The 13,678-nt window shown below is 43.8% G+C and overlaps 1 protein-coding gene across 1 annotated transcript in view; it reads right to left on the minus strand.

Moving 5' to 3' along the window:
- Positions 1 to 13,678, minus strand: part of TENM4 (teneurin transmembrane protein 4) — a 1,172,733-nt gene that overhangs the window by 90,631 nt on the left and 1,068,424 nt on the right.

Raw genomic sequence — 13,678 nt, forward strand, 5'->3', positions numbered from 1 at the left:
CATGGCCAGTGTTGGGCGATGCAAGGAGATTGCTATTTGTACAAATAAAAGTCTGTACTGAACTGCTTTTATCATTTCCATCTTGACCCTATATTCTGCAGCAATATGCGCAACGTTTTGAAACGTTCTGACACTCCCCTCTCCTAGCACACCACCCTTTGAGTTGTACGCTGTGGGAGTTAGGCACTATCCCACGGATTCTATATATGGCGCCTAGATTTTGCGCCAAGAAACGCACGTATCTTAATTGGCGGAACAAGGTAATCAATGTTTTTAACAGCACTTCACAAGCAGTAACGAATAATAATTGGTAATAATTACAATTTATGCGTGGAAATCGCTAAGCGTATTCTATAAAGAACTGTGCCTAAATTGCAAAGCACGCAGTTCAAAATAAACGCACGTAACAAACTAGACATATAAATTTCAGAATGACCAAAAAACAACCATTTCCCCGCCCATAACCATGCCCCTTTTTGCCTGCGCAAGTTAGAAGTTCAGCGAACATTGTTACAGAATACGCTTAGCGTCTTGTGCACCTAAATTCTAATCAGTGCCAACTAGTGCCCGTTATTGCTTGTTAAGTGCTGTTATCAGAGCTCATTAGCTTGTTAAGTTTTGCTCACTTACAGGCAGATAATCAAAAGCAAACGCTGGTGCTAGAGGCTGTTAGCGCCATACTAGCGCCGGCATTTGCTACCGCTTCATGATCAGAGCCCTTGAGCGCGTGAAACAACGCGCTTGAGGGCTCTTAGCACAAGTAGCATTCAAATGCATACTAATCAGCGCTTAACGCATTCATCCCCAATGATCAGCGTCCAGCGCGTCAAAGATTGGGTTGCGGGCCGCGACAAACCCTACGCCAGCTCCAAGCTGGTGTTAGGGTTTGCAGATCACTGGGGAGGAATGGTAAGCCCTGTCCAGTATGCATTTGCATGCTGGCAGGCCCCCATTCCTCCCTACAACAAACCTGCCAGCGAGGGCAGTTGAGGACATGTAAAATTTGGACGTTTCTGCAATGGGCAGTTAAGGACGTCCAAAATTGGATGTTTCTATGAGAAAGACGTCTTTCTCATAGAAACATCCAATTTTGGACGTCCTTAACTGCCCATTGCAGAAACGGCCAAATTTTGGACGTCCTCAACTGCCCCGTCGCTATACCTCCAACGCCCCCTTGAAATTTGGCCGTCCCTGCAACAAGGCAGTTGAGGACGTCCATCTTCCGATTTTAAGATGGGCGTCCTTCTCTTTTCATCGGTCTCCAGCCCAGACCTGTCAAACAAGTGCGGGAGGATTGGGCTGAGCGCATGCTCAGGCACAATTCTCCCGCCTTTCTACCCCATAATCAGAGGTAATTGCGCTGCTTAAATTTGCATGCATTATCTCTGATCATAGGTCTAATAGTGCCCTGCGCTGTTCCAGCACTATTTTAGAGCGCTGCTTGGCACAGTGCGGGGCTTTTGATCATCTGCCTGTTATAGAATCCACAGCAATTTTGGTGCGGATCCCTAGGTGCGCTATACAGAATCCGGGGAAATGTCTGATAGAATAACAGGCAGCCAGATGTGGGCGCATATTCTAATTGGTGCCAATTAACATCGAAAATTGGTTGTTAGTGTCCAATTTTTGCTCGGTAATGACTTGTTAGCCTATTAAGTTGTGTGCGTATCTTGGGATGATTCCCAAATTTAGGCTCCATATATAGAATCCGGCGGAAAGTGGGCACTTAACTTCTAGCTCCCAATTACAGAACTGCCCCCACAGAGCCTTAATTTGAAAGCAAAAATCACCTGCATGGTGCTTTCACTAAATAACAAAGGACAACCAGATTAGCAGAGTTTAAAATGGAACGAATTAAAAGCGATGCTCAGACAGCTACAGCCTGTACTTCAGCGCTGTTTTTACACGGAGATTTACAAAAGACAAAGACCAGAGACCAGCAGACAGTGCACAGAGCAGCAGATGGAAAATAGTGACACAAGGCACAGCCATGAGTTTGTCTATTTAAAAATATTTACTTATAGTCACTGGCTTCTGACTCTAGAGTATTATTGTATTAGCCGGTGATGACTAAATCTAAATGTTTGCTATCACTAGCTATTGATTTACAACCTCATCCGAGTGATGGAATCAGCAGGAATCATTTAAAAATGCTTTGGGGTCAGTTTACTTTTCTTGAAGGTACTGCAAAGGATTAACAGGCTGTCAGGTAGGAAAATCCCTCACCCAGTTAGTTCCTCTTCCTCCCTTCTAAATCTCACCTTATACTAAATATTCACTAAAGAGCTGCACTAAATCAAGGCAGGGTCTTGATCTCTGCTACAGATTGACAATTCAGTACTTTTCATTCAATTTTTTCACAACAACCATGTATCGCTTACACTCGGGGCCGCAATTTAAGAGATCACCTTGTACACACCAACTATTGTTCAGGACAACCGGTTTACAAGTGACGGAGTACATCAACCCCGTGGTGAATGTCAATTTTGTATCCAGACCGTGACTATGAAAGAATGGACATATATGGCTACACAACAGACACATAAATTAAATTATAACATCACGTGTTTGTCATCTTTCGTGGTATATATAATAACATGTCCTTGCCATCTATACTACGTGGGACGCACTATAAGGCAGATGAAAACACGATTAACTGAACACAAGAGCAGATTAGCAACGAATACTATTACTGCTCCCATCGTAATGCATTGTGGACAACGTCAACATAATTGCTCTGATTTACGATGGTTTATCATAGACCATGTTCCTGAGTCATTCAAGGGACCGGAACGGGTAACAGCTTTACCGGGAACAATGGTGGATTTTCACTTTGCAAACCATCAATCCTAAAGGACTTAACGAGACTGTTGAAAAGAATACTATTATTTGAGTTGTTTCGCTTGTATGAACTTTCTGTGTGTTCATAGGCTTTTGAAAAACACCTTGTTCACATAAAGTTTGCTGTTTTAATGACGTCACCAAAACAGACTTCCGGTACGAAGCTTTAGTAGGAGTGCCTATATGAGCTACCATAAGAGCCGACTCTGTGGGTGCTGTGGGTGCTTGAGCACCCCCAATATTGAGAAAATTCCTTGTATGTGTCCAAGGAAGGGTTATTTCAACTGGGCTTAGCACCCCCAATAATTTTGAAAAGTTGGCTCTTATGTGAGCTACAATAACACCTGTAAGAGGGGTCTCGCAGTGTCTCCTTGTCACAGAAATTAAGAGCGAGTGAGAACGGCCTTAACCCTAGTCCCTGAAGAAAGCAGTTGAAACCCACGGAGTCGGGCGGTTTCAGGGGAAGGCGGTTGGATAGTTACAGCATTTACACTTATTGTCAGCGAGGCATTTCTAAGAAAGGTAAGTGATTTGGGAACTGAATTACTTTGCCATTCTTGCAAGATAAGTGATTTGTCAATTGAGCTACTTTGCCATTCTTGCTTTATTTGATAACTTTAGGTGGAGGTTGAATCACTGAAAAGTATTGTGGAAGATACTGCACTAATAGCACTTGTGGGGGGGTGGGGGTTGAAAAAATTAAAAAAAAAAATATATAAAAAAAACCTTGAATGAGTAACCCGATGAAAGAAGTGCTATACCACCAGTTACCAGTACTATGGTCTGCTTAAAAGAGTGGGTAATATCTGAGGGCACTCTCTCTCTATATATAAAAAAACATATATATGTTTATGAATGGCCATAATATTTGTGACACTGAAGTATTGTTTGGTATAAGTAGCAGCAGTCCTGGTTTTTGCAGTAATTAACATTTTATGTTACCAGAGACACGGATATTTATATTTTGGATTCTGTTGGTGGGCAGATGACAATTCAGCACATAGGGCTAGTTTCTATAAATAACGCCTAAAAAATCAGCGCCAAAAAAAATACACCTAGGCATGTTCTATAAAGTAAGCCTAAATTTAGGTGTACTTTATAGAATACGCTGAGCACCCATCTGTGTGACTAAATTAGATTTTAGAATACATGGCCACGCCCACTTTTCAAAGATGCGACTTAGAATTTACACACATAATGTTACAGAATAAGCTTAGCTGTGCATGTAAATTCTAATTAATGCCAATTAGTGTCAATAATTGCTTGTTAAGTGACAATTATTGGCGTTGATTGGCTTGTTAACTAATTAAGTTGCGCATGCAAATCCAGAATATGACCAGATTTGCACACGCAACTTAAGTCAAGCTATATAGAATCTGGGGGATAGGGGGTAATTCTATAACCGTGTGCCTTTAATTCTATGTGGAAGGCCATTTTCGAAAGGGACGTCCAAGTTTCGATTTGGATGTCCTTGCAAAACGTCCCAATCCAGGGGCGGGGAAACCCGTATTTTCAAAATAAGATAGACATCAATCTTTCGTTTCGAAAATACCGCCAGGGACGTCCAAATCCTTAAATTTCGCCGTCCCTAGATTTGGACATCCCTAGACGTGGACGTTTCTGATTTTCAGCGATTTTCGAAACCAAGGACACCCATCTCAGAAACGACCAAATGCAAGCCACCTAGATGTGGGTACAGTGGGTTTGTGGTGGGTTTTGGAGGGCTCGCTGTTTCCTCCACAAATGTAACAGGTGGGGGGGGGGGGGGGTGCTGGGTCCGCCTGTCTGAAGTGCACTGCAGTACCCACTAAAACTGCTCCAGGGACCTGCATACTGCTGTCATGGACCTGAGTATGACATCTGAGGCTGGCACGACATATTTTTCAGACTTTTTTGAGGGTGGGAGGGGGGTTATTGACCACTGGGGGAGTAACAGGAGGTTATCTCCAATTCTCTCCGGTGGTCACCTGGTCATTTTGAGCACCTTTTTGTGCCTTAGTCGTAAGAAAAACAGGTCCGGGTGAAAACGTTCAAGTGCTTGTCAGGGACGTTCTTCTTTTTTTCGATTATGGGTCAAGGACGTCCAAGTGTTAGGCACGCTCAAGTCCCGCCTTCGCTACGCCTCCGACACGCCCCCTTACTTTGGCTGTCCCTGCGATGGAGTGCAGTTGGGAACGTCCAAAACTGGCTTTCGATTATACCGATTTGGACGTTTCTATGAGAAGGACGTCCAACTTCAGATTTATGTCGAAAGATGGGGGGCCTTCTCTTTAGAAAATAAGCCGAATAGTGCACCAAAAGGTAGATGCCAATTAGGTGCCGGACTTTAGCCACTCAAACAGCAGTTAAGCACCAAACGGGGGTGAAACAGCAGTTAGGCACCTAAGGGCCCCTTCTACCAAGCTGCGGCAAAAGGGGGCCTGGGGTGGCAGTGCGTGTATTTGACATGCGCCAAGGCCCCCTTTTACCGCAGAGGGTAAACGGTAGGTCTTTCTTTTGTAAGAGAAATGGCTGTGTGGCAAGTGAAGCACTTGTCGCGAGGCCATTTCAGGGGGAAGCCCTTATCGCCAGCCATTGAGATTACCGCCGGATATGACAGCGCACTGGGGGTAGGAAGTACCACCAGGCCGCTGACGTAGCCTGGCAGTACTTCCTTTTTAGTGAGTGGTAAGCCCACATTGGGCTTGGCGCTGATTTGTAAAAGGGGAGCCTAAGTGCACTCAGACGATATTGTATAACTGAGCGCCTAAGTGTTCTAGTGTATAACTGCACAGGGGGCGTTCACATGGGTGGGTCATAGGCATTCCCACTATTTAAGAACATGCTTTATCAAATACTGTCAGAGCTGCATTTCGGCATGCCACAGAGCAGGTGTAAGTGGTGCCAACTAAATTTAGGTGCCTATCTGTTGACTTAGGCTAACTTTCTTTAGTGGATTAGGTGCACAAATTTGCAGTTACAGAATACTAGCTTTGCGCCTAGATTTTGGGCGCCTAACTTTTAACGCCCTTTATGGAATTGCCCCTCTAGAACGCACCTGATTGGCACATATTCTATAAAGGAAAGTAGGCGCCTATGTACCAGAGATACATGTGTCACTTATATTTTTCTATAAGTTACGCGCATAACTTTGTTGTCTACCGATACTCTACCCATACGCTCACCTTCAAACAACATGCTATTGGAGATATATGCGAACAGAATAGGGCTTAGGCGCATATCCAGCATGATTCTAAACATAGTAATACAATAAATGACGGCAGATAAAGACCTGAATGTTCCATCCAGTCTGTCCAACAGTCACATTCATTATCAATTCAAAATTAAAATCAACAATGAACGTGATATTATATACTCGATCGTGGTCTTTCTTTGGTGTTTCTGGGACACAGACTGTAGAAGTCCGCCTGGCTCTGTCATTATGTTCCAACTAGTTGAGTTGCCGTCAAAGCAAACTCTAGTCTATCTGAATCTGTCATGTCATTTGTGGAACACAGACCACAAAACTCTGCCCGGCACTGCCTCACATTCCAAAATACTGGACTTTCCATCAAAGCTCTCTACAGCCCATCCTAAACTGGATTGCTATAAGCCAGCCCAGCGCTGGCCTTAGTTGATACAGCCAGAGTTACATAAGTACATAAGCATCACCATGCTGGGACAGACCAAGGGTCCATTGAGCCCAGCACCCTGTCTCCAATAGCGGCCAAAAGAACAAACAATTTGTCCCGCCCATTCCAGAAACAGTGGATTTTTCCTCCAGACGCACAGAAGCCCTGCAGAGTACAGCGAAGATCAGCTGAGAGGAGTGCGTCTGTGTGGGCTGCGCACGCCGGAGTCAGAAGACAGCACTTCTGCTGGCGGGGGTTCGGGTGGAAGGGGCCCAGTGGCGATGGCGGGTGGGACTGCGGTGCCGGGCCCCCCTTGGAGCCCCGGGCCCTGGGAATTTTGTCCCCCCTGTCCCCCCCTCTCGGCGGCCCTGATGGGTACTATGCATTTCACAGACAAAACTTCTATCGCTGGCTCTGACAAGCCCTTGAAGGAAACGTAGAAATCTTCAGTAAGTTGACAAAAACTAACCTCCGTCAATCTTTTTCTTCCCGTTTCTAAATACCATCTGAGCTAAAAGTGTAAAAGCTATGAATTATTTCTTTATTCAAATTACTTTGAGAGGGAGGGAAGGAGAGCATTTTTCTGATTTATCCTGAACTATCCCCCTGTGAGTTATCCTATTACAGTGTGAACAGATTTCATCTTCGCAATCGGCACTTCTTCTTGCTAAATAAAATGGTCTGACCTTCAAGACAGCCCCAACCTGGCAGCTCGCTTTCCATCTGCATTCTCTTCCACCGACAGCAGGCAGACAGGGTATTTTTCCATTTACCTGCTTGTCTTTCACAGTAACCAAGCAAGCTTCCCCCCCTAGAGGGAAAAGGTTCCTGGTGGGAATCTACCAACCATTTTGATTAGACGGCTGTATTTTCAACAAGCTGTCTTTGTGAAGCCGGGATGAATGTCACTCATTCCTGAGTGCACTCGCTAATACCTTGGGTTACTGGACAGCTCAGGTCATATTTTGCAGCTGTCTCAGCCTTTTTGAACTGTATGGATATGAGAAATCTAGGCGGTACTCTAAGAGTTTTGATGTTCAGAAGTGTTTTGAATTTGAGTCTATATATTTGACACAGAGCAAATATGAACTACCTGCCCATTAGATACAGATTTTAAAGAAATGCACACATTCAGGATCAAAAATATCATTTCAAGGAATTACAGGCACAGAAAGGGTTATAATTCTCTAAAGTAGGTGCTCAGATTTATGGGCATTACATGAACAAATGTTTAGAAAAATGACATGTGTGACCATCTCTGGGAAAAGGTGATTAAAGTAGCAGGTCCAAAATGTTGAAATGGACACTGCAAGTAGCAAAGAAGAAGCACGAGGAACATTCAAAAATTGAGACAGAGATCCTTTAATCATAAAACTTGAACACCAATCTTTCTTTAATGATCTCTGAAACAGAAAAAATTCTTCATGGATGCCAACTGGATGATAAAGAAAGGGAAATGTGACTTGATATACTGCTTTTTTTGTGTTTTTTGCAAATACATTCAAAGTGGTTTACATGGTATATATGGGTATTTATTTGTACCTGGGGCAATGAAGGGTTAAGTGACTTGCCCAGAGTCACAAGGTAGGAATTGAACCCAGTTCCCCAGGATTAAGGTCTGCTGCACTAACCACTAGGCTACTCCTCCACTAGCAACAGTCCATGTAGAAGCCTGTCCTTGCAGATCAGCAATGCGGCCGCGCAGGCTTTTGTTTCTGTGAGTCTGACATCCTGCACGTACACATTCCATGTAGAATCTCAAATAGTAGCAACAGAATCTCAATAGTAGCAACATTCCATCTAGAATCTCCAATAGTAGCAACATTCCATGTAGAATCTCAAATAGGGAAAGGGAAATGGGACTTGATATACCGTCTTTCTGAGTTTTTGCAACTACATTCAAAGCGGTTTACATATATTCAGGTACTTATTTTGTACCAGGGGCAATGGAGGGTTAAGTGACTTGCCCAGAGTCACAAGGAGCTGCAGTGGGAATCAAACTCAGTTCCCCAAGATCAATCCACTGCACTAACCACTAGGCTACTTCTCCACTAACAACATTCCATGTAGAAGCCTGCCCTCCTGCCCTTGCAGATCAGCAATGTGGCCGCGCAGGCTTCTGTTTCTGTGAGTCTGACATCCTGCACGTACGTGTGAATCAAATCCAGCTCCCCAGGATCAAAGTCTGCTGCACTAACCACTAGGCTACTCCTCCAGTCCACCAGTCCTGGTTACTAACATTTACACAAATAGGGGAGATATGATACAGACATTTAAATACTTGAAAGGTATTAATTAATATAGAAGCACCCTCAAATGTTCAGTCCTGTTATTCAAATGTTTGTTAAAATATTCAATGCTTCATCCTGTGGAATATTCATATATAGTCCTTCCATATCAAATGTTACCAAAATGATGTTACTGTGATCTCCATCAAATTCATGCAATAGTGTAATTACATGGGAAGAGTCATGTAGATATGATTTAACACTAGGAACGAAAGGTCTTTAAAAAAAATCTACCAATTTAGATAGTGGTTCTAACAGTGAATCAATAGACACTATGATGGGTCTTTCAGGTGGTCTTGCTAGTGATTTATTCACTTTGGGCAACATGTAGATGGTGGGTGTGAAGAAACAGTGTGTTTTAAGCCTGTAAAATGTTTTAGATGTTTTCCTATTTTAATTATGTCCTGAAGTGTATTTCTCCCATTTGGCCAGCAGGTGGTGATTCTTTGCTGTAAAGCTGTTATAGGGAACAGAATGTTCTTTTTCTTCAACACAAGCAAAAGGAAGCAAGTAGCAGTATACTTTCAAATCTTATTGACTGGGCTATGATTGGTCCAGGAGCTCATTTCCTTTAGAGTGTACTCATTTTGCCTTCAGTCTTAGCCAGAAAGAAAGAGAGACAGGTCTCTGCCGAGGCTCAGTGAATTATATGTCCTGATCTTCCCAAGTATTGTTCAGCCAGTATGCAAATGTTTAGTTAGTGTTATAATTTATCCATTTTCAGTTACCTGTTATTGTTTGCCAATTGCACATTTTTGTTCACTGTTCCAAGTTCTGAGAATAAACACGATTGTTTGTTCGTTCTGCCTGGACTGATAAAGAATCCTGGTGTTTTGTGTGTTGGGTCTGTGAGTACTTTCTGGGAACTGTGGGTCCACTGGAGTGTGGCCCCAGTAACCTAGAAATCTCTAGGTTACTGGGGCCACCCAGTAACTCACCCAGAGGCAGTTGTGACCCAGTATGTGGGAGGAGGGTGCTAGTGTAGAGCAGAAGCGTGCAGGCAGACCTGAGTTGTGCTGGGGATAGACCCTCTTAAGTGACTGCTGTGTAACCCCAAGTGGGAGGCTGGGCATTTCGTCACAGTGGGCATCAGATAATCAACCACTAAAAAATCTCTTTCCTTATACATCAGAAAACCTGATTTGAATCCAAACTTTATCCAGAAATTAACCTCAATTTTCAAATTTTCAGTTGGTCCTCTTCTAGAAGTTGGTAGAAGCTGGCAACTGATAACTGGCGCTGAACCTCATCTACATAGTCGTTCATGTTTTGAATGACGATGCCGCCACCTTTGTCTGCTGGTTTTATAATAAAGTCAGTATTGTTTCTGAGAGACATCAATGCTTCTTTCTCAAAGCTCAAGAGGTTATGATAACATTTTTTCTTTTTCTTTTCTAGTTTGGTCAAATCTCTCATCACACATTTTTGGAAGGCCACAATAAGCGTATCTGTAGTACCAGGTGGATTCCAGCTTGACTTCCTCTTTATAACACTGTGGTCTTCATAGTGTGTTGCTTGTTCTGAAAAAATACTGGGTTATGTTCAATTTCCTTTCAAAACGAAACAAATCGATTCTGGTCTGCAGAGGGTCATATCGGTCAGTGGGTACAAAAAGTTGAGGCCTTTTTGTAAAACTTGTATCTGTGCATCTGTCGAAACATAATCTGATAGATTAATTATCGGGAAATCAGTGGTTTGTTGTTCCAACGCTGGAAGCTGCCTCTCTCTCTCTGCAAGACCTGCACAAAACTCGTATGCTATAAAAAGTGCTCCGCACCAAGGCGTGTGAGGATTTATGCCTGTTGAAGCCTGGTGTAAATCCTGGAATTCTATAACACTGCCCCTAAATATATAGAATACCCCTGACCCACCCATGCCTCTTCCACAGCTGCACCCCCTTTTGGGTTGCACTTGAGACACTCTGGACGCGTAGTGTTATAGAACAGCGAGTACGAAGATGCACATATAAGTCCACATTAGTGCCAATTAATGCCAATAATTGGTATTAATTGGCTCGTTCACGAATTAATTTGGGCACACATTGGCCCTGCATGCCCAAATTTGGGCAACCTTTATTGAATCCGGGGCATAGTGCACACTGAATTTGCAAGAAACATAGGCAGGGCTTCAATTTATGCATGTGACTTACAGTTCTATGGCTGGCACAAGTGCAGGAATCTCCATATTAGGTGCACCGATACCAGGTTTACTAGTATTCTATAATGGAATCTTGGCGCCTTAGTTCCAATAAAGAGTAGGGCTCGTACTGCGCATCCTAGAGGTGCCTAAATGAAGGCGCCCAGTTACAGAATTGCACTCAGAGTGTAATTTTATATCACAGTGCCTAGGCACATAAAATAGGCTAAATATAGACACCCATGTGGTTTCCATACATAGGTAATCTGTTATAAAATTACCCTCTTGCACCCTCGGAACTTCTGTGGTGCTCCCAAATGATTGAGATTCTCTCTTTGGAACAGCGTAAGATTCAGTGCTTTATAGTAACTAAATAAATGTAACCAGTTACTGTACTTAAATAAAAAGTTGTGTTACTTTTACTTGTAAAGTACAGGATGACATTTGTTACTTTAACTTTTACTGAAGTAATAATTTCACCAATTTTTACTACTTTTACTTAGTTACATCTGATGTTGTAGTTAAAAGTAAAAGCAAAAGGAGATGTAAATGATGATTCCTCAGTAAACCAATGGCTCATTTTCGAAAGAGAAGGGCACTCATCTTTCGACACAAATCGGGAGATGGGTGTCCTTCTCCCAGGGTCGCTGAAATCGACATAATCGAAAGCCGATTTTGGGCGTCCTCAACTGCTTTCCATCGTGGGGACGACCAAAGTTCCCGGCGGCATAGTGAAGGCGGGACTGGGGCGTGCTTAACACATGGGCGTCCTCGGACGATAATGGAACAAAGAAGGGCGTCTCTGATGAGCATTTGGGTGACTTTACTTGGTGCATTTTTTCTTGCAATCAAGCCTCAAAAAGGTGCCTGAACTGACCAGATGACCACCGGAGGGAATCGGGAATGACCTCCCCTTATTCCCCCAGTGGTCACTAACCCCTCCCACCCTAAAAAAACTTTAACAATATTTTTTGCCAGCCTCTATGCCAGCCTCAAATGTCATACCCAGCTCCCTAACAGCAGTATGCAGGTCCCTGGAGCACTTTTAGTGGGTTCAGTGCACTTCAGGCAGGTGGACCCAGGCCCATCCCCCCCTACCTGTTTCACTTGTGGTGGTAAATATGAGCCCTCCAAAACCCACCACAAACCCACTGTACCCACATCTAGGTGCCCCCCATCACCCCTTAAGGCCATGGTAGTGTTGTACAGTTGTGGGTAGTGGGTTTTGGTGGGCTCAGCACACAAGGTAAGGGAGCTATGCACCTGGGAGCAATTTATGAAGTCCACTGCAGTGCCCCCTAGGGTGCCCGGTTGGTGTCCTGGCATGTGAGGGGGACCAGTGCACTATGAATGCTGGCTCCTCCCACGACCAAAGGGCTTGCATTTGGTCGTTTCTAAGATGGGCGTCCTCGGTTTCCATTATCGCCGAAAACCGGGGACGACCATCTCTAAGGTCGACCTAAATGTTGAGATTTGGGCATCCCAGTGTCATGCTGAAGCTGCGCTTTCAACCCTAGCTACAGTATGGTCTCCAGTTCTTGTCTCGTTTTCTGCTGCTCTTTAGGTCTGGATGGCTGACAGGCAAATGGGGACAATTGTTTAAGGAGTTACCTAGTTAAAAGTGGCATGAACATGTATAAATGCTAGTAGTCTATATAAATATGTGTATGTGAATGTGAGCCATTTCTGGCTGGGGGGGGGCTGGGGGAGTTATGAACGTGGGCTACTGTTAAGGTGGGTTATTCTACCACAAGTCATGTTGTTCTAGCTCAGGTTCTCGTTGCATAAAATGGGACCCTATGCTAAAACACCTCCTCAGTGGCATTCTGTAAGCGCCTAGGTGTGACAACGTGTACTTTGTGAGTGGGCGTCACGCAGGCAGAGTTTGGGCGGAATGGGGGTGGGATGCATAATTATGCTCGTAATGCAAAATATTACCGCTAAACTTATAAATCACTCAAAATAACTTCATTAATTCAGATAGGAAAGATGTTACACTCATATAAGATACAAACATACCTTAAAATAAAATGACATCTAATGTGAAATTGTATTCTGCAGAGCCACTAGTATATCCTTCCCCCATCATCTGAATAATCACCAAAAGCTTGTCTAAAATAATAAGTTTTTACCACCACCTTTAACTTAATGAAACTTCCTTCTACTTGTATCGCCTCAAGAATGCAATTCCACAATGTAGGTGCCAACCAGTAGAAAGCTTTTGAGCGGGTCGATTGCCGCTTGCCCCATGACAGACATGGCGTAACTAATCTATGTGCGGTCTTTTGAAATCTAGGTCTGAACGTTATGCCAGCTGTACGGCTGGCTAACCAGCTTATAATTGAAAAAGAAAAATGCCTATATTGCAACCCAAATTGGGAGATAGACGTTTATCTCACAAAAATGAATAAAGCGGTATAATCGAAAGCCGAATTTGGACGTTTTTGAACTGCACTCCGTCGCGGATGCGGACAAAGTTGATGGGGCGTGTCGAAAGCGGAACTGGGGCGTGGTTATCGGGCGATCAGAGATGGGCGCCTTTCGCCGATAATGGAAAAAAAATATGCGTTTTTAGGGAGAATTTAGGGCTCTTTTCCTGGACCCTGTTTTTCCACGAATAAGGCCCCAAAAAGTGCCCTAAATGACCAGATTACCACCCGAGGGAATCAGGGATGACCTCCCCTGACTCCCCCAGTGGTCACTAACCCCCTCCCACCACAAAAAAAATGATGTTTCACAACTTTTTATTTTCACCCTCAAATGTCATACCCACCTCCCTGGCAGCAGTATGCAGGTCCCTGG

Source organism: Microcaecilia unicolor, chromosome 4 (assembly GCF_901765095.1).
Source record: "Microcaecilia unicolor chromosome 4, aMicUni1.1, whole genome shotgun sequence".
Lineage (NCBI taxonomy): Eukaryota > Metazoa > Chordata > Amphibia > Gymnophiona > Siphonopidae > Microcaecilia > Microcaecilia unicolor.